Raw genomic sequence first — 22,636 nt, forward strand, 5'->3', positions numbered from 1 at the left:
AAATGGCCAAATTCTGGTACCCCAGTGTCACACAAAAACAAGACACCTTTGATCAGGAGGTTTTCCGGGGAACAAACGTGATGAGTTGTGAGAAATTCACAACATGATATCAAAAAGATCTCAGTGACCATGTTTCACTATGCCTTCTAAATTCTTTCTTTCTTTTAGACAGAAGGAGTTGCTGTTTCCATAGCCATCAATACTGCATAATCATAGGTATTTCAAATGCACTTAAAGTTACATATCTGAGCCGAGTCAATATGGAAAGTCTAGTTACCAGAAAATAGACTCACAAACAGGAAATCTAACTACAGTAAGATAGTGTTTTTCTCCACACAATAGAGTTTAAAGATGTGTCATCTATGGAATTTGGAGCAAAACCCAACACCAGTGTTATTGTTGCGTATCCGTCTCTCCCCTCCTATATTAGGGCAACTTATGATTATAGCATTATGTTTTCTAAGCTTGTTTAAACTTGCTGCTCTTGTGTAGAGATACAAATGACCTGCCCTTTTCTGTACATAGCTTTCAATCAGTAAGCATGTCAAGGTGGGAGGAAGGATGGCAGGATCGGAGAAAGTGAAAAAAAAATTCAATTTTCAGAAAGCATACGGTAACAACTGAATACTTAATCAAATTAGCCTAGAAATTCCTCCCTATTTTCAGCACTCTGTGCAAGGCAGTTGCTTCATGGTACAGAATGAATTTCAATAAACGTCATATATTTAGTTAGATGGCTTATTTAAAAAATTTGTTGAACCAGGTCATTGACTCAGAATAGCTCTCATTCCAAGACATGACAGATGGATATTGATATTGAATAGAAAGATTGACATTAGCTGGGCAGAAGAAAAAGCCATTCGTTTAACATTCAATGACATATATACTGAGTACCTACTGTGTGCCAGGATAAAATTATAATAAATATTTGGACTTTATTTTATATTACAATAGAAAGAGGAGTTGTGCCAAAATAATTTCTTTGGGGGTTAGGAAGGATTATAAGGGAATACCACTGGTAAGCGAGATCTTTAAAAGTACTTATATTTTTCACATTGCATCAGAAAAATGCATTAGTACTCATTCAAAAATCCATTCTGTCATGGTTGCAGGATTTTAGACCCAACTCAGATTTTTGAAGATGATGTTTACTGACCCTCAGTAAAAACCAACTTCCTATTTTTCTGGAACAAAAGGGGCCTTACATGGTTTCAAAGATTTCTTAGACATCAAAGAGCTTAGAGAGACATACAGTTTATGGGTAATGATTTAGGATTTAGTGAATCAAAAACACATGGATTAAATTTCTTTTAAAAGACCCCTAGGTTTAAATTTTAAGAGCTAAAATGTTGGTCTAAACACATGTGAGTCACAAGCAAAGCCAAAATTTATTTGTGAAGATAGTCTGAATTGTCTCATAGACCCAAAGCTTGGCTGGGCTTTTCTTTCCCACATGATTAGGCCTCACAGGAGAGAACCTGCCTTCTGCTAACCAAGTATCCCCCACCTCTCTCTCTGACTTGTGAAAACCACTACATTATTTCAAAGGTCTCCAGCTTTGAATACTCTTCTTGAGATTTTCAAAAACATATTAAAAGCCCAAAATATCCCACGGTCTTATTGAACAACTGGAGTACTTTTTAATTCCTTCAAGTCATTTCTTTTTTTTTTAACATTCAATTTTAAAATTGAACCCGAGATTCTAGGTGCTGCCTCAGATTTCCAACTATCGGGAAACACAAGATCATTTCAAAACAGGAAAAGGCCACTGATCTTAATATGTGCACTGTTTCACGATATATGATTATATTTGCATTTAAAATAGTAGAAAGAAATACAGCACATAATCTTCCAGTCTCACACAATGGCTTCCGGAAGGCTCCAGCCTGGACATTTCACCGAGTTTTTAGGATTAAAAGAAACAAGTTAGTGTACAACCTGTGGGCTTTTATTCCTTTGGAAAAATAGATTGCAACACTGATCTGATGTCTTTTAAAGGGCGCTGGAAACCAAAGCAGTGCGCGTGTTGAATTTCAATGGTAGAGGAATAACAACTGGTGAAGTTCAGGGAGATCTAAAAACAAAACAAAACAAAAACAAAACCAAACCAAGAAAGTGCCAGTATTCCAAAGAGAGAGTTTATTCTGAATGAGAATTTGGAAATGAAATATGACATCCACATATAAAGATATGATGAATTTAGGTTTCAGAAAGTGATTGCTTCAGTTTAAGAATGAACTAGCTAGATTACCGTTTCAAAACACAAATAGCTTGATAGAAAGTGTGTGGGCTGAGTTTAGAAAAGTAAGTATGTGCCAATATACAATGAAATACAAACCGTATTTTTCTTTTTTAAATTGCTAAGCTAATATTCCAGAGAAGAAAAAAAATCTGAGAACTCTAAAAGATAAAATACTTTGCAGAAGTGGTCCTGGGGATCTTTGGCCATGTGCTGCTGGATTCAACAGCACCTGAAGGTCCCACACGGGATCACTTGGCAGGTACAGTCATGGCCACAATTGCAAACAGGACCACCAGAAGCCAAATCTGGCCCACACACATTTTGTCTCTGCCGCCACAGTTTTAAAGATGCCGAGTCAACATTTTAATATTGTGAGATTTCTAGCTCCTCTTGAAAATCTGAAAGACAACACCACATGGGTGCACATCACACACTGATTCTCACAGCAACTCTGGTGGTGAAGCCAAGCAGTGTGCCCTGCTACCCCCTTAGGTGGGGCTTTTTCTGAGCAGGTTGTTGGTCCCTAGTGAAAGGGTTAGTTTCACTCATTCAGGTTAGCTGTTTGCAAATCTCGATACAGGATACAGACAGGGCATAAGAAAGAAGAAAGAAAAGACAAAGAAAATCCAACACAATGGTTCCTCACAGGAAAGGGGTATTGAAGGTGACAGAGAAAAGAAAGACGTGCACAACAGACAGAAGCTTATACCATCAGCAACTGCCACCCTTGCTGTCCCCGGATTTACGCTATGGAAGGGATCTGTGATGAAGTCTATGGGCATTACTCTCAACAAATCCCATTGGGCCAGGCTCACAGCAGAGAAGAAGGAAAATTGTCCAAAGGGAGCAATATCCCTGATCAAGGATGGAGTCTAGGGATGGGACCAGGCAAATGGAGGAAAACACCGTGGATTCTCTTCTTCCATACCCCATAAACCAGGGGATGTGGGCCACAACTTCAAATTCAGGTGCATCCCATTAGAAAACCAGAGACCTCATGTACAGCTGTGTAGGCTGTGGACTGCACAATTCACAGAAAACAAAATGAGAATGGCACTCCTGAGGAACGCAAAGTAGAAGCCCTGCTCCAAATCACCAGATGGGTCACTTTCTCGTCTCCTTCAGGCTCTAGCTCAAAAGTCCCCTGTGAAGTGCGGCCTTCTGACCCCACCACCGGATTTTCAATCACCACTCCATCCCCTTATCCTTGACAGTACCTACTCCCCTTCATCACGTTATGTGTCCTTTTAGCTCTTATCAGCACCTCATATGCAACACATTTTATTTACATATTGTATTTATTGTTTGCCGTCCTCAATATAGAACAGAACATCATAAAGTTAGATACTTTCGTCTATTTTATTCTCTGCTGCATTGCCTATTCCTGGTAGGTGCACAACAAATTATCCTGAATGACTAAACCCTCCCACAGTCTTAGAGTACAGGAACTTAGCTTTCACTACAACCTGTGATTCTCTTTATCACATTATATAATTGCTTTGACCACATTTCATAATAATCCTTTATTATATTTGGAGAAACACATTTTCAAATCCTATGGACCATTATATAATTTATACAGCTCATAAGCTCTTATATAATTTCTATAGGCCTTTTAGCTACATAATTTATTACAGAAATTAAAAACAACAGGAGTATCCTCCATAAACATATTCGCACAAATTCACACAATCACAGAAGAAATATGTATACCTGGGTATGTAATTAGCAAGTTAACTTTTTAAAAAATTTTCACTGTGTTTACACCTCCTGCTACAAATGCCACACACATGATTTTTCTCTCAATTATGTTTTACAGCTTATAAAAACACTTTTTTATTTTGTCCCTTAAAAAGCAAAGTATTCAGATTTTACTGGATGTTTTTATTGAAACAAATCCCAAGGGGGATATACTCTGTTAAACAGAGCTGAAGAGAGATCTGAGAATGGGATTTCTGATAGAAGGGGAGATCACAAAATTACTCACAACTCTTAATCTGATAATAGGAGAATGCCCCACACATATGAATGGAGCCTTTCTTGGTATGCTTTACTCTAAAAAGAGAACACAAGAAAAAGAGAACTGGAGAAAGAGAAGGTGAGAAAAACCCCAGAGCCTAGAAATGCACATTCATCATTTATTACTAACCTAAAGACGCCAACCTATTTCTCAGTGGAAATGGCTTCAAATAGTTAACCTTTCCTGCTGTCTGGGCAGAGGCTGTGGGTGCTGTTGAGACAGCATGGGGACCAGACTCAAGCACACACTTCGTCGTCTATCACGTGTGAGGTTAAGATAGTGCCTATCTGGTAAGGCTGTTGTGGCATCGGAAAGATGATATACTTAGAAGCAGCTTGAAAATTTTAAGAGGTCTTTAAGTTGCCATCTTTTGATTGAAAAAAATTCTACTATTTAAAAAGCAAATGGGGTGATTTCTAACGATGACATTCTCGTGGGACAGCCCTTTAATAACTATGGGTCTTGGTTCCTTTTTATATGTGTATTATTTATCTGTATATCTAGACTGTAAACGCCTCTAGGGCAGCATTTCTTCCTCTTTAAAAATGTCTCCCTAGTACCAAACATGTATGATACTCTATGTGCAGTTCTTAGCTATTTTTGGTGAGGGAAATGTGGGCCTTGCCAGCAACTCAGTGTCTGTTAAATCAAAGTGATGCTGAATTGACACGAGTCAGTATACACATCATTTATTACCAAGAGGTGACTGTTTATTTTGCATTGAGCAAAGACCATGAAAAAATTCTGTCCTGAAGGCTCAGAATCAAAGACAACAGTTTCAACATACACCAGGGAGGTGTACTCCCTGGCACTTGAATTTCTGCATATTTTCTCCCCTTAAGGTTAGAAAACTTGGGGTCCCATGAACAAAGACAGCAACCCAAGGAAAATATTAGGGATGATGGGGAAAAGAAAGCATAGATGGTTCTGGTGAGAGTCATTAGGTGTAATGACAGTGAAGAGGAAACCCTGAGAACAGAGTGGACAAATGGGGGCACAAAAGGTTTTGGAAGGAGCTCTGACCAAACCAAGGGGAAAGGATGAGGAGGAAGTGGGTGGGGAGATGGGAGGTGCTCAGCATGTGTAGGGAGCTGGGTACTCATCATGGCGTGTCACCAGAGGCATTGCTGCAGCCACTTAGAGAAAGGTGCATGTCCTGAGAAAATGTTAGCCTTTTGGGTTATTCACTGTATTCTGAGATGACCACATTTGAGAAAAAGTTTATTTGAGGTTATTATATAGATTTGTTAAAGGAAAATTAGACTAATGCTATTTTGGACTTTTTTGTTTTACTAACAGCTGAGAAAATTGATTCCTGAAATGTATCTCTTAGTCTAACCCTCACTAAAACAACCCCCAAAAATCAAGATTATTAGTGGAACATATGCTTATATAGTCTTAAAATGAATTAGTAAGATAAGGGTATTTTTTCCTGCTTAGAAAAGTGTCATTTTTCTTTTATTGTAGATTTAAAAGTCATGAAAATACTAGTTATGAGCTTTCATATGGGCTGTGGCTAATCTTGTACATCTTTATCATTCAGAGAAATCTCACCCACTAATTCTGAAGGCATAGGGTGTACATCTAATGTAAACCCCTGTTGTGATGTATTAAGAACAAAGCAATCTTTGAAAAAGCAGTAGTCAGCAGACCATCTTCTATATGCCATAAATTCAATTATGTTAAAATAAAAATGTATTTAGGTTAATAACTGTAGACTTGTGCACTGATAAGTGTGAAACCTGAACAGATTTTTAAAAACACCAGTATATTTTGTAGGCAATCAGACACATTTCTGTACTACAGAAATTTCTTATAAGTAATGCAAATTTCACCTGTGTTATTCAGCATTTCAGAAAGAGTGAACACTGAATACACCACAGACATAATTGGAACCAAAGCACCTCACTTTTGTTCCATTACGGAAGGTTACATGTTAAAACAAAGTCTAATAAGCTTAGAGCTAGAAAGTAAAGAAAGCTATGTACCTGTAAATAATCCAAGCACCACTTACACTTTACATAAAAGCACAATTTATGCCCCAGTAGCACAGAGAAACACGATGTACATCATTCTCAGATCATCTTCATGCAGAAAAAAATCATTAGTCAGCTATAATAGTTTAGCTGTAAAGCAGAATAATGTTTTTCTGAATCCATTTGCATGGCAATATACATGTGTCTGGCTGATGGAAACAAGAGAATAAACCTCCATGCAACTCTACAAAATGTGAACAGTCTTCTTAAAATTCAGGAGACGGTCCAGATAGTCTACACTCTCTCCAATGTCCGTTTTTACAATCCTCCTATATTCATCGACCATCGTAACTTGGCAATTAAAGTATGCTGATTATTTTGCCTAAGAGAGTTGACAATATTTCATTCTACCACAGGGCTCCTTTGAACATAAAACTGTGATAAGAAAAAATACATTGGGTAACTATTCATGCATGAGCCACTGGAACCCTCTTCAACTGCCAAATCTGTAAATGGCTCTTTTAAAACATGAAAGGTATGAAATGGGAAACCGTACTCTGGAGTAAATTCTGCATTGGCAATAGTCAGTAAGATTACTTTCATTAGTGCTTTTATTATTGGGTCAGTAACAGTACTGGCCAGACTACCGACCTCTGGTTATAACCTATTTCACCTAATAAGATAGATGCCCTCCCCAGAGCCCCAGCAAAGAGCTAAGGTACAACTGAAAATGATGGATCACAAGTCCTGTGTATTTGCCAGACATGAACAATTCAGACCTTTACAGAAACACCTGTCCCTTGGAAGGACTCCCACGTAATACAGATGAAGCAGAGCTGGGAACAAGGAAACCTCTGGGTTCCAACCTTGCCAGCTGCATCACCGTGGGACAGGGTGACCAGATCCCTCTCTTAAGGGATGAGTCAGACTGCAGTCTTGAAACTGGCCTGGCCATAAACAGTCATATATCACCCCCTCCCCAGCCCTCCTCTCTCCTGAGTCACACAGGTGGCCGGCAGAAGCGACCCCCTAAAACGAATAGCCCCATTACAGTTTCGACCTCCCCCAGACCATATCCCTTGAGTTTCTCGAGCCTCTGAACTCTCGCCTACCTCTCTGGTCTCGTCTTCCGCAACAGCAGTCAGGTCTCTTACGGGAACAAAGAGAGCAGAAGCGCGAGGGGTGGAGTGCGGGATCGGAAGAGGGTGTAGTTTACCTTGCGGGGCCCGGGAACCCGCGGCCGAGAAGTCAATGGCGCAGGGACCACCCGCGCACTCCGTGCCTCCCCGCCGCCTCCTCGCAGCGAGTCAGCTGTCGTCCCGCATCTGGCTCGCGCCCTCCGCTGGGCTCCGCATCTGGTCACAAAGCGCTCGGCGAGAGCCTCGGGTCACCTGCGGCCCGGCCCGCGAGCGGCGCTCGCCGGCGGCGCTCCCTCCGTCTCTTCCCACCCGCGCCTGACCCGTCCGTGACTCAGCCGGGTATGGGCGCGCGCACCGCCCGCGGAGGCCCGGGCACGTCCAGGCGGGAGGCACGGCCCTGCCACCCGACCCAGGCGCTCGGCCTCCCGCCCGCCCCAGCACGTGTCCGTCTGTCTGGCGCTCTGTCCGTTCGCCTCGTCCGCGGGTTCAAAGACCGCTGAGGTGAGGACTGGCACCACCCACAGGGGGAAATCGGCCCCCGCCCTTCCTGCCGCTGCGCCGCGCCTGGCCCCACGGGGGTCGCGTTTCCTTCCACCCCTCCCCCGCCCACGGCAAGGTGAAACTTTCTAGGTGGAGAAGTTTTCTAGCCCTGGCTGCGCGCTCTCTCCTCACCCCCCCAGCTCGGGCAGTTAGAAGTTAGCACAGCGGCAGATAAGCGGGACCGCGTCTCCCCCTCCTGGTGCTCGCGGGGCGAGCGTCACCCGGTGCGCAGAGACCCCCGCGCCCACACTCCGCGCGCAACCGGCGGGAAGAGCGCGCGGCTCTGCCCGTCCCACGTCCCGGTTAACCACCGGGCACTGACCCGGGCAGAGAAAGATTTGGGCACCACGGAAACAAGGAATTCATTGTCAGAGACGGAGGTTGGAGTGGATAGAAGAATTGTCCCAATGATCTCATTAGGCAGCGATTATCCCTACTATAATAACTCGGATTTCTGGAAGGAAGAACAATGCAGGAGTGTAACCCTGAGGAAACCTCGGTTTCTTTAAGGTTTTTTTCTTTTTTTTCCCCCACAGCAGGAAACAGGCTGATTAAATAACTAGGCAAACATCAATGAACAAGCAAAACAGAACAAAAGTTTAATTCTTGAGTGTTGAAATCTTATGATTAAAAAAAGATGAGGGCTTGGTGAGTTGTGTTAGTATCAATTGTTTTAGGATAACTTTTTATATCTCACATGTCTGAATGTAAAAATTGACATTACCCTTCAAAAGAAAATAAATACTCAAAGGTAAAGAGACCTGAGCAGCAGCGTCCTCCTTTCTGACGCCTACAGGCTTGTTGGGATAATGGCATCCGCTAGTTATTTAAGTCATGGGACAATTTACAACTTACTATGCAGGTTCAGGAATTATTTACCTGCAGAATGAAAAATATAAAAATATAGTAAGAACAGCTAGCGTTTTCCTGAGAGCTTACTATGTGCCACTTTACCAGGGACTACACACTCCAGTTTCCATCCTAAAAAGTGATTACCTCATGATTCCTTAATTTTATGGAAAAGGGATGTTCCCGTTACATAACAATAGAGCCCTGCATTGAAACATTTTGCAAACAAGGAAACTGATTGCCTAAGAGTCCTAACAGGGTCACACAGCTGGTTAGTATGAGAAGACAGGTTAGAACCCAGCCCTCAATTCCCAGTCAGGTGTTCTTCATACTGCAAGAGGCCTCAGCCTGGCAGGGCTAAATAAACAATGTAGTCCTACCCAACATTTCCTGATATCACATGGCATAATTTAATAATGATTATGGTTCATATCAAAATGCTGATTTAGTGGCTGGAGGACATTGAGTCTAGTATGAACAAATCAATTATAGATTTGGGGTTCAGTATGAACTTTCAATAAAAGGTGAATCAACTGACGAATTATTTCACACACACACACACACACACACACACACACACACACACACGAATAATTAGCCATAGTTGTCCAAAGGAATGATTAGAGTGCTGTTTCTATTTTCTGGTTTCCATAGCAATATGTTAACTGGATTTTAGATTGCATTATGTAGTTGCCTTAACAGGTTTTCTGAGTTTGTCTGCCATGATAAAAATATAAAAGAAAAAAATTACAACTAAAGTGGTAGAAAGACCTAGACAAACCATTGCAAACTGGAAAATAAAATAGATTATAAACTCAAATAACATGTTATATATTTTCAGCACTGATGTTTCCTAGTTTCTAGTTATTGACAAATTTCAATCCAATTTTGAAACGGTATAAAAATCGTCATTTTGACTTTATTAACCATAAATAAGGAGATAACATTTTATAAAAATAACTAAGAAGAGCATAACTAAGAATCTCTCTGTGTGTGAAAAATCGAATAATTAGGTTTAAACAACACCTAGATAGGTTTGATCAAGAAAAGGGGTAAAAGTAATTTCAAATATTTGGAAATGGATAGAAGCAGATCTTTTAAAAAGGCAACAGGAGTTCTACCTTCAGTTTTGGTTTTGTGGCAAACTTCAATTGTTGCTGTTTCACTTTCCATGATACAGTGTGTCCATGACATGGGTGACACACTGTGTGATGAAGTTTTGTTGGCATTTCCCTAAACAAACCAAACCCCTGTGGTTGGCTAAGCCAACACCTGTTCCCAAACCAGATGCTCCCTTGTCTGCCTCCACTTCTGGAGCTGGAAAGCAGAAAGCTGACTTTCCCAGACTCCTTTGTAGCCAAACAAGGCCACGTGATGTCATTCTGGCAGTGAGGTTAAGCTGAAGTCTGTCGGGCACTTCTGTGAAAGAGTGTGGTGTCCTGATGAAAGGGACCTAATACGCTGGTGCCAGCCCTTCTCACTTCTTGCTTTCTTGATTTCATACGTAGCGTCCAGCAGAGAGCTAGCAATTTTGCGACTGAGGAGAGAAGTTGGGTCTGATATTGCTGAGCTACAGCGCCAGTGACAGTAGACACCTGCTTTCAGATTTCTTGCTTTGTGGAAAAATACTTGTTCAAGGCACTGTTAGCTGGGGTTTCTGTCACCTGTGTCCAAAAAATATTTAAAATTGATATACCCCTCAAATGGGAAGCAAGATATCTCCAAGACTGAGTTTAGTGTTGTAGCTAAGAATATGGGTTGTAGAGCCAGACAGCCTGGATTGAAATCCCAGTTGTGAGGTTGCTAGCTGTGTAACTATAGGCCAGTGGCATCAGCCCTCTGTGCCTTATCTGTAAAATGGGAACAATCATAGGATGACTGTGAGGACGAAATGAGGAGCTACGAGGAAAGCACGTGGAAGGAGGCCTGGTAAAATATAAGGGCTTGAAAGGTGTGAGCTATCCTTATCCACATACTTGTGGATAACATACTGTGTTTCCCTGAAAATAAGACTGTCGTGCAGGGTGGCTTGTGGGTTCTCAGCTCCCACTCCCCACACAAGAACGCAGGATATGCTGAGGCCAAAAAGGAACACCACGGAGCCATAGGTAGGGGAGTCATACCACTATAGTCTCACTGGAGTCTGGGTTCACATGACATGCGACCTGCTGTCCACTTTTCTGCCAACCGACCGACTCTGCTCGACTCACCAACTAGTGCAGCTGCGGCAGTTATATCAGCGGCCAATTGGTTAACTGGCTACAGCTGATGGCCAACTAGCCACAGCCGACGGCCATCTACTACCCGAGCCAGCACCCCTCCATGTGAGGCCGAGAGCCTGGAAACTGCTCTCTGGGGCTCTGTCCCCACAAAGACCTAACCAGGAAATAAGCCCTAGCATGATTTTTCAGGATGACATCCCCTGAACATAAGCCCTAATGTGTCTTTTGGAGTAAGAATTAATATAAGACCTGGTCTTATTTTTGGGGAAACACGGTAGTGTCAAACTATCCGCGGGATCCGACCTCTTAACCCTACGATAGACCCAATGGTCGCCATGGTCAGTAGAGAGGAACAGCAGTGTCTTGCCGCATCCTTTCTGCTCTCCCTTTATCACATGGAAATTTGCATCGTAGAAGGTACTCTTTCTTTAAGTTCATTCACATGGTGCTATTTTTGAAACAAAAGTGAAAGCTGTCTTAGAACAGGGGCTTAATGCTGGCAACCTGTGGCAGGCAGGGCCCACAGACACACACAGGCCCACAGAGTGTTTTTTAAAAGCTGGAATCACTGTGGCCAGAACCTGTGTTCTGCAGTTTGCTGTTGTCCTACCATCTTCTCTTGTGATGCATCCAGCATCCCGATGATCTTGATATCACCTTAATCTACAGGACTTGTGAGCATTAAGTTTTGTGACACCTGTCAGAGAGTACTTATTCTTGGATTCTATCTCTGCTCTCCCCAACTCTCTGGCCCCGTTACCCCTATTACTGTGTTTATGGAAAATGTCTCCGCAAAAGGACAAGAAGAGTAATTCAGGTGATGGTTCCTCAAGTCATTTCTGTGGGCATTTTGGAGATGTAGGAATCTTTTTACCTTTTAGAGATACATTAGCTGCATCAGAATATTGAAGATTCTGAAAATACACAGGGAAAAACAGAACAACAACAACAAAAGACACGCTTTTTTTTCCGTCTTAACAGTTTCAGTAGCAATTTTCCTTAAAATTAGTTTAATAGGTAACATACTTTGGGAAACCTCACCTTAAAGAATGGAAATGCCAGCCATAAAGGGTTAGAACAGGGCAATTTCCATATGAACTGCTTTTATGTTGATTTATATTGGTCATTTGCTTGTGGCTGGGTTCTCTAAAAATAAAATATGCAACATTAAGTTATCTAAAAATATGACTAAGCTTATTCGATATCTTGGACAAGTAAAAGACAGCCATGCTCTTGAAGCTACAAGTGTCCCAATTTTACTCAGGAAGCCTAGGAAACTGGATGCAGGAAAATTAAAAATAAATTACCATCTCCAACAGGGTGCAGCGATTTTGTTAGTGATTTGGTTCATTTTCACACCCAGCTTATACCTCTCTTATAAACCACGTGAATGTATAATGTATTTAGCTCCCATTTATTAAATGTCTGCCATGTATCAGTCATGTTTTTGATTTCTACTTGTGTCCTCATAACAAACTCCAGGAAGGTATCATCCTCTAGTTTACATCCAGGGCAAGGAGGCTCAGAGAGATCATGTGGTTCATGCAAGGTCACAACAGCTGGCCTCAGTCTGGCTGTTTCCAGAACTGCTCTTTCTTTGGCAACTGTTTATCAACTGGTCCTCCTGCTCTGGTGAGCCGTGCAGTCATTTTACAGAGACCAGTAGAACTTAAGCCTTCTTCTCATTTTCCCTTCTTCTCTGCAACTTAAGGCATGGAACCTCTGTTTGTTTGCCTTGGGGACTGGTTGTTGCAGTGCAGAATAAACCTTTGTTGCCCATCTGTAAAGCACTGTGCATTTTGGAACAAGGGTCCCAGACAGTCAGAGTGTCCTGGGGGTGGGCTGTAGGTGAGTATGACCACGATGTCCCCCACGTGGAAAGGAACTGGAATGTTCTTTCCCCATTGTCTCTGTTTTCACAACCCCTGAGCTCTTCATTGGGACTTAGGGAATGTGAGAGAGAAAGGGAAGGCCCAGGTAACAAAGCCTGGAGTCTTTAAGAGAGGGTCTTTTGGAGTCTCTGAAATAAAGGCAAGAACTTCCAGAAAGGCTGCCCTCGTAATTCTCCTATCAATACTTCATGAAGCCACGTTCATTTCTTATCCTTTTGTTTTCTGTTCTTGTCTTTTCCTTTTCTGTCTTTTACCTTGTGGTAAATTGTAAAAGCATTTTGGGAAAGAAAATGGGAAAAATCTTTCATTTTTTATACAACATAGTATAGCATTATTTCCCAACTAGTATATCCATTCCATCTGTTCATTTAAACTGTTTGGCACTAATACAAGTGGATTAGCCTATCTGGGAAATAATGCACTAACAAAAATAAACGTGTCCTTCATTGAACAGCATTTCTTTATGATTAACCCTTTAAAAATGAGTGTGTGTGTGTGTGTGTGTGTGTGTGTGTGTGTGTGTGTGTGTGTAATTACTGCAATCCTAAATTTTACCACTAACTTAATCAGTGCTTTGGCACTTAACCCCTGTGGATCAGTTTCTTCAGCTATAAAAACAGTTCCAAAGTCTGATGAAAATGATTATAAAAATTAAGTATCAACTAAAATTTTACTGAAACCAGTCCTTTCAAAGCAAATACATCAAACAATTTGCTAATTGTATTGTATATAAGGAGACATTGTATTAGAAAGAAAGTACTCCCAGGTGTGGTTCATATTACTATTCCCTTATTCAAATAGGATAAAATTCCTTTTTCTGTTCCAATCATTGATTGGTTTAATAACCAACTTAGGGATAGTATACTTGATGAGTCCAAAAGTAAATTAGGCAATTTAGAAATGGCTACAATATTTAACAGTTAAAGAGGTAATATATAGGTCTTAGTGGCATTGAAAAACTGATGGAATGAAAGGTTTGATTAGAATCGTTGTAAGTATTGCACATGGCTAAAGTGTACTGAAGTATAATAACGGTGGTTCCAATGCCTTTGCACTGACCAGATTTCCACCTTTTGTTTAACAACCTCAGAGTCTAAACATAATTACTATTAATGTGGATTCAAAACACACAGAAGAAATGGCAATCACTCTGGATTAACCTTGGTTTGCCAACGAAAAAAATGTTTAAGTGGCACATTAAAAAAATAACGCAGCCAAATTGCGACCAGTCAGGGGTCATACTCAGAGAGTCACTCGTGATGCAAACTGCTTCAGACTTCCAGTTCGCTGGTCTATTATAAACATTCTTGCCTTACCTATTTTGAAAAACACAATCCAACCAAACTGCCCCCAAGAGGCAATTGCAAACTAACCTCCAGACAGAACTGTCAGAGACAATAAAATCAACTGCAAACTTTCTCACTTATGTTGAACTTTCAAGGAGTGTGTAACCTGAATTAGAAAAGACATCTTTTTCGAGCTTTCCCTGAAGTGTCTGAGCATCTGTTTTGGCCCAAGCTTCCCATGTTAGAACTGTTATCAAGTACTGTCGGCTCTCCCATTGCTACTGTTAACAAATGGATTTGTCACCCAAAGTTAAGAAAAACCAGATGTTTCCTTTGTTGTTCTGTATTCCAATGGCGGGTCAAGAGTGTGTTTAAACAGCACCAGTGAAACTGAGATTTAGAAATAATCTCATTAATCTGATCAATGAGGTCATATGATTTAGGACCATTTCAAGATTTGGACTGAATTTCAATATCTGGCCATCTAAGTTTATCAGATTACCCCCAAATTAATCCGGGTGGGTTTTTTTTTGTAAATATAAACCTATATTTTATGGGAATCATAATTTGTATGGAAGCAGTTATAAATATAGAATAAAATATTTAAACATGTCAGGACTTGTAATCCATCAATTAATTTCTTAACCCAATGTTTATTGAGCCCCTGCCACGTCCCAGGGAAGTTTTAGTGTCTGGGCTACACAGACGAACGAGATGTGACCCTGCCACTGAGGGGCTCATTGTCCAGCACAGAAAGCCCGCACGTAGCTGAGCAGGCAAACACCAGCCACTGTTAGGAGAGTGACATGGCCCCCACTGTGGTGACTGGGAGGAGGTGAGAGAATGTGGAAGACTCTGCAAGGGGGGCCACATGTCATCCACCTCCGAAAGGGTGAGAAGGAGTTTGCCAGGAGAGGAAATGAATTCTTAGTAGAGGGAGCAAGCACACAGGCTTGAAATATTAAGTTGGTGCAAAAGTCATTGCAGTTTAAAAGGTTAAAGATAAGTATAAAAACCGCAATGACTTTTGCACCAATCTACTAATTACATGTTCAGTAGTCCAGAACAGTTGGGGGCATGTGTTTGGGGTAGGGGAGGAAATATGGCTAAAAAAGTAGTTGAGAATCAGAATATGAGGGGTCTTCTATACCACACCAAGACAGAAAATCGGTTTGGGAGGCCATAAGGTGTCACTAAAATATTTTAGGTAAAAAGAATTGGAATTTTACATGTTAGAAAGATCACTCTGGTTTAATGGAAGGTTTGGAGCAGGGTGAGATTGGAGGCAGGGTGGCGAGAGGGAAGGCTGTTTCTTTTATGCAGGACAACAATGAGGGAAGCTTGATGTAAGGCTGCGATGGCTGGGATGCAGGGCAGGGAGGAAAGTTGACAGATGCTGAGTGCGTGACAAGACCACTCCGAGGTAAGAGAAATTGACCCATACTCAGAAAGGTTGCCTTTGGTTTGTTTTATTTATTTTTTGTTGTTTAATGGATGTCTGGGGCACAGTAATGCGTTCATTTTGGACTTGGTGAGCTTGAGATGGTATTTACGTGGTCCTGCACAGTGAGTTATAGTAGTTAAGGTCAAAACACCAACGTGTCAATTGTTCTATTGCCTACTTGGTTATGTTGGCAACTACGGTTTTCACTCTCTTTCTCCATGTCATTCCAGGTTGGCACTGCCCCAAAGGGAAGCTGTGTGAGTTCTGGGAATCAGAAGAGAAGCAGCTGTCATCATGTTCTGGAGGTTACCGTCCAACCCAAGGGTGCTGCTGCGTTCCAGGATGTGCTTTCTCTTTCCTCCTTCCCGATGCTGGCCTTGCCCACTAAAAGTGACCCTAGGCCTCCACTGGATTCTTTGGCAACAACTCACAGAGGTGACAGCCAGGAAGAACCCACAGCCTTCATAGAGCTTGTGCCCCCCTGTCCCCAGCAGCAGTGTGTGCTGGTTTACACACACAGCTCCTGCAAGTTCTGGCTCGTTCATGACTTGTCTCTGTTGCTTCAACAACATTTTTCAGATATTTATCTCCCCAGTTCTTCCAACAATTAAGTATGAATTCCTACCATAAATTCCTTCTCCTGTATTGTTCATGGCGGTTCTGCTTACCTGATTGAAGTTTTTTTCAAAACTACAACCAACGTGTATTTTCAAACAGAACCCCTTAAAAATACTATATTTAAAAACACTTAATACTTTTTATTTCTTGAAATTATTTGATTTTTTTCATTTTTAAAGATTTTTATTAAAAAACAGCTAACGTACAATATTGTATTATTTTCAGGGACACACCATAGTTATTCCTCATTTATAGACCTAAAGAAGTGATCACCGTAAGTCCATCCAGTATCTGACACTGTACCAGCTTTCACAATATTATTGACTATACTCCCTATTCTGTACCCATTATTTGTTTCATGCCTAGAAATTTGAACCTCTTATTCCCCTTCACCTTTCCCCCCTTTTTAAATTGATCAACTACGGTTGGCATTCAATATTATTTTGCATTCAATATTATTTTGCAATATTATTTTACAACATAGTGTTAGACATTTATATAATTTAAGAAGTGATCCCCTGACTAGTCTAGTACCCACTTGGCACTATGCATAGTTATTACCATATTATTGATATTCCCTATGCTTTACTTACATCCCCATGACTATTTTGTAACTACCAATTTGTACTTTGTAATGCCTTCATCTTTTTCAACCTCTCCCAACCCAACCCCCTCCCATCTATCTCCCCAACATATCTAGTACCCATTGACACCATACATAGTTATTACAATATTATTGACTATATTCCTTATGCTATACTGTATGTCTCCATAACTACTTTGTAACAACCAATTTGTACTTATTAATCCCTCCCCCTTTCCTCACCCACACCCCGAAACTCCTTCCCATCTGGCAACCATCAAATGTTTTTTGTATCTATGAGTTTGTTTCTGTTTTGTCTGTTATTTTTTTTTCTTAGATTCCACATATAAGTGAAATCACATTGTATCTGTCTTTCTCTATCTGACATACTTCACTCAGCACAATACCCTCCATGTCCATCCATGTTGCTGCAGATGACAAGAAGCCATTCCCTTCCATGGCTGAGCAATATTCCATTGCATATATGTACCACCTGCTCTTTATCCATTCATCCATTGACGGACACCCAGGCTGCTTCCATATCTTGGCCATTGTAAACAATGCTGCAATGAACATGTGAAGGCACACGTCCCCTTGAAGCAGCATTATGGGTTTCTTCAAATAAATATCCTGAAGTGGGATTACTGGGTCCTTCTTTGTCTCTTGTTATAGCCTTTGTTTTAAAGTCTACTTTGTTTGGTATAAGTATTGGTACAGCAGCTTTTTTGTTTTTTGCTTTTTTCATTTCGATTTTCATGAAATGTCTTTTCCCATACCTTTTCTTTCAGTATGTGTGTGTCTTTCAATCTGAAGTGAGTCTCTCATAGGCAGCATATGTAAGGGTTTTGTTTTCTTATCCACTCAGCCCTTCTGTGTCTTTTGATTGGAGCATTTAATCTATTTACTTTGAAAGTAATTGTTGGGAGATATGTAGCTATTTTGTTATTCATAATTTTTATGTTTTTTTTTCCATGTTAAAGAAGTTCCTCTAACATTTCTTATAATATTGGTTTGGTGGTGATGAACTCTTTTAGCTTTTTCTTGTCTGCAAAGCTCTTTATTTGTTCTTCAATTCTAAATTATAGCTTTGCTGGGTAGAATAGTCTTGATTGTAGGTCCTTGCTTTTCATCACGTTGAATATTTTGTGCCAATTCCTTCTGGCTTGCAAAGTTTCTGTTGAGAAATCAGCTGAAAACCTTATGGGGGCTCCCTTATTAGTTACCAGTTGCCTTTCTCTTGCTGCTTTTAGGATTCTCTCTTGGTCTTTAACTTTGCCATTTTAATTATAATGCGCTGGTATGGGCCTGTTTGGGTTCATCCTGTTTGGGACTCTCTGCACTTCCTGGGCTTGTATGTCTATTTCCTTCGCCAGATGAGGAAGGTTTTCAGTCATTATTTCTTCAAATAGGTTCTCAGTCCCTTGCTTTCTCTCTTCTCCTTCTGGTATCCCTATGATGTGAATGTTGTTATGCTTGATGCTGTCCCAGAAGTTTCTTAAACTATCCTCATTTCTAAAAATTCTTTTTCTTTCTTTCCTTCTTTTTTTTTTTTTTTTTCTGTTCCACTTGGGTGTTTTCTGCTATTTTGTCTTCCAAATTTCTGATTCAATTCTCTGCTTTATCTCGTCTGCTGGTGATTTCTCCTAGTGCATTCTTCATTTCAGTTATTGTAGTTTTCACTTCTGACTCATTCTTATTTGTGGTTTCGATGTCCCTTTTTATGCTGGCAATCTTTCTGTTGAAGTTCTCACTAAGTTCCTTGAGCATCCTTATAACCATTGTTTTGAACTCTGTCTCTGGTAGGTTGCTTGCCTCCATTTAGGTTAGTTCTTTTTCTGGATTTTTCTCCTGTTATTTCCTTTGGGACACATATCTTTGTTTCCTCATTTTGGTTGCTTCTCTGTCTTTGTTTCTATGTATTATGTCAATCTGCTGTGTCTCCCCGTCTTGGCTGAGTGGCTTTATGTAGTAGGTACCCTGTGGGGCCCAGTGGCACAGTCTTCCTGGTCACCTGAGCTTGGTGCCCCAGGAGTGCCCCTTATGTGGGCTGTATGTGCCCTCCTGTTATAGTTGAGCCTTGTTTGCTATTAGCACATAAGTGGGTGGAATTGTCTCCTAGGCTGACTGGCTATGGGTTTGGGTAAGTCCACAGCTTATGGGATGCTGTGTGGGAGGCTGACCCCACCAAGTGGGATTCACCCCAGTAGGCTCTGGTGCCTGTTGAGACCACCCTTTTTGTGTGCCACTTGTGGGGCTAATTGGGCAGTGCTATGCTGTGGTATGAAGCCAAGGTCCAAGTATGTTGGTTCTGGGGCCTCTTGGGAGGGGATGCGGTGCAGATGCGGTCACCCACTGCCTGTGACTGGCCAGGGGCTACCTGGTAGGAGCTACAAAGTGATCTGTAGTTTTTCGCTGCCTGTGCTAAACCTGACGTGTGTGGAAGAGGTCATGCTGTGAGCTGAGGACAACTGCCACCAGTACGAGGCCTATGGTAACTTTGCAAAAAGGAAGGACACCCAGAGGTCTACTGCCACCTGCCCATTCCCTTAAGGTTCAGCCACTGATAAATCCTCTCTTGGTATGCAAGTTGGATGAGGCAGGGTCACTAGAGGGGGAAGAGCTGCAGTCAGCAGGTTAATGTAGACTCTAGTTGGTGCCAGTGTTGAGCCTGAAGCTACTCAGCAAAAGTCTCAGAGCACACTGAGGTCAGTCACTGTCCACGTGGGGCTCATGAACTCTGATAGTTTTCCAAGAAAGAGTATAATGCAGGAGAGGCTGGCTGCTTGTGGAAAAAGTGCCTCCAGTGTTTCATGAGTTGGGTGTGTTAGGGTCCCAGCTGAGTCATCAGGGCGGAGCAGGGAGCTCACCAGGTCAATCAGATTCAGATTTGGCCTGTGGGGGTGGGCTCCACATAGTAAAGATGGTGTCCACCTGCTGGCTGCACAGGAGAAGGACCCCTCACTGGGAGAATGCCAACTGTCTTCCAGTCCTCTCCTGAAGCTATACTCCTCAGTCTATCTCCTGGACATCTCCAAGGCCACCCCGAATGGCCCTCCCTCTGCTGGAGCCCAAGGTGAGTGCCCGTGAGTGAGTCTGTGTGCTGGCTGTTTAAGAGTAGGTCTGGGTTTCCTTCAGCCTTCCATCTCACCAGAACAGTCGGAATCCCCACTGTTTTTCACAGCCAGATATTGTGGTGCCTCCTCTTCCCAGCCACCTCTTCTTCTCAGTACTCCAGGCTGGGGAGCCTGGTATGGGGGGCTGGAGTCCCTCACTTCTCAGAGGAATCTCTGTGGCTGAGATATCCCTCCTGATTCTCAATCACCACACAGAGGTTTGGGGCCCATGCCATGTCTCGGCCCCTGCTACCAGTCTCAACAGGGCTTCTGTTTTATATTTTTAGTTATTGGACTTCTGTTTGGCTAGATTTCAGCTGGTTCTCCCAATTGATTGTTGTATAATTTAGTTGTAATTTTAATGTGTTCATGGAAGGGCACAGGCACGGTGTTTATTTACTCCAACATCTTGGATCTCTCTGGAATTATTTTGATTTTGAGAGTCTGATTTTTTCTGATTTCTTGATAGTGGTCACTTGAGTAGAATGATGATCTCAATGTGTCCAAACAGGAGAAATTGTCAGGATAGCTATGAGGAATTTTAAGAAAATTCAACATTTGGTTCATATGCTGTTGAAAGAAATCATTATTATTATTATTATTATTATTATTATTATTATTATTTTGTATGTGAACATTTTAATATGATGTAGTGCTGTGGAATTATCTGGGCCATAGAGAGCCAGACATGAAAGATCTTAGGTGCTGTGGAGACAGGCAGGGAGGACCAGGGCAGATTATAACAGGAAAAGAGGAGTTCCTCCTGCTAGCAGGTGAAGCCGTCTTGGGGTGAAGTGGGATGAAGCTGGTTGAGAACGCAGCTGTGGGGCAGGGATCCTCATGCTATTGGTTTGGTGAGGATCCCGTCATGAGCAGGTTGAGAACAGGAGTGAGTGGGGGATACTGTCCAGAACCGGAGAATAAATGTTTGGGCTGTTCTTCTCCATCCTCTCCTACCCTGGGAAAAGGGTGGAGTTTAAGTGCAAAGATGGTAAGGAAGAGGTATTGACTTAGTTGCCAGTACTGGGAAATGAGACTTGACCTAGAAAGGTGTGTGCCTTGAGGAGTCCTTTCTTGTGTTTGTTCTGCTTTTTGCCTTTCTTCCAAAGCCGGCAAAGGAGAACATGGGTGTCTCCTACTCCAAGAAGAGAGCAGCAAAGGAGGCCTTGTTGGGAGCCTTGTCAAAAAGGCAATGGTATTCGCTCTGTTTATTCCTTTGGTGGGAATGACCTTCCTTCTTATATTTGCATGGCAAACTCTGATTCATTTTACAAGGTCCAAACCTCATGTGGGAAGGCTTCCATGACTGGCCGGCCCTCTCCTTCCCTGCCCTGTCCCACACACTGAGCAGGCTGACAGCTTGCTTCATCTTTCTCCAGTGGCATTTCATACTCCTAATTTAGTATATCTTGCACTGTATTATAATTAGTTTTTTTTGACCACATGACCCAATGATATATTAATTTGTGTGTTTTTTCCCTGTCTTCTACTTTGTGACTCAGAAAGAATTAAGGCAAATAAAATAAGCTGTCACTGGAGCCAGAGGGAGGTAGGGAGCTTACATCACTTAGAGTGTTGTGTATTCAGAAGGAGTTGCCTTGCTGCAAGTATAGGATAACCCAGCTTTACCTTAGCTTGGTTGGACAAGGCCCCAGAAGCAGCACCCCTTCAATCTGTTTAACTAAAAACCTTGACATCTCTATGCTTACAAAGTTTTAAGAATTCATAATAAGCAAGTGTGGAAGTTGGGCTGTGTCCTTTGTAGACGGCTCTGCAGGCATAGCAGGAGTTCATGCTCTGGGGGCAGACCCTTCACAGGCAACCCGCTTTATGGGACTGATGACCCCCAACCTGTGTTGTGCAATTAATAACCTTTCCCTCCTCCTGAGAAACAAATGGGATTAACAAGCTGTGGCAGTTTCTATTATTCTTAATGAAGTCACACTGAGATGGTGTCTCTTCCTCAAATGACATATTATACATACTGCACAAAGAGAGAGTCATGCAATATGTGCAAAACTCTCATCACAATTTTCTCTTTGTCCAGATAGCATGCCTACCAATAAAGTGGCCATTTTACTAGATATTTGAAAGGTGTCCACCACTTAGTGCCTCACATGAGGCAAAAACATTGGGATTGGATGTGTCTGTAAAGTCTGTCACAAATAAGGTAAAGCATATGATTGGAGGGTACTAGTAAACCCATCTTGTGGGCCTGAGGGAGGAGAGTTTTACCTGGGTGTCACCCAGGACTCATAGTACACCTGTCGCCTTGGAATCATTTACTGATCATGCCCATTGCTATTGGCTGTAAGGTGGGGAGAAGCCCTTTTGTCTCTTTAACCAAGTGCGCCATGCCCACCAGGGGTCTGTCAGCAAGTGAGTCCATGTGCAGTCCCTTTAAGAGGAGCGCCTGGGACTCCAGCAACCCTCCTTCTCTCTCAGTCATAATTTCCACTGGTTTTCACAGCCAGAAGTTATGGGGCCTTCTTTCCGCAGCACTGGAACCCTGGGCTGGGGAGCCTGTTATGAGGCTGGGACCCTTCATTCTTTTGAGGGTGGGACCTCCATTGCCAAGATATCCCTCCTGATTTTTAATGGTCACACGTAGGTGTGGGATGAGCCAGTTCTGTGTCTCTGCCCCTCCTACCAGTCTCAAGGTGGCTTCTTCTGTGTGTCCTTAGTTGTAGGGCTTCAGTTCAGCTAGATTTC

The 22,636-nt window shown here is 42.0% G+C and overlaps 1 protein-coding gene across 4 annotated transcripts in view; it reads right to left on the minus strand.

Annotated features, from left to right (window-relative positions):
* The window catches only part of MET (MET proto-oncogene, receptor tyrosine kinase), a 112,437-nt gene extending 104,584 nt beyond the window's left edge, over window positions 1-7,853 (minus strand). Inside the window, exon 1 of one of the 4 annotated variants that reach the window (XM_019743213.3) lies at window positions 7,455-7,853. The gene's annotated coding sequence lies outside the window, so the exon portion shown is untranslated. Of the gene's footprint in view, window positions 1-7,350 lie in introns of all 4 variants that reach the window. The other 3 variants (XM_019743211.3, XM_019743215.3, XM_019743212.3) reach the window with 3 other exon arrangements.
* Between the last annotated feature and the right edge of the window lie 14,783 nt (window positions 7,854-22,636).

The sequence above is a fragment of the Rhinolophus sinicus genome, chromosome 8 (genome assembly GCF_057876585.1).
Source record: "Rhinolophus sinicus isolate RSI-liver-muscle chromosome 8, RSI-T2T, whole genome shotgun sequence".
Lineage (NCBI taxonomy): Eukaryota > Metazoa > Chordata > Mammalia > Chiroptera > Rhinolophidae > Rhinolophus > Rhinolophus sinicus.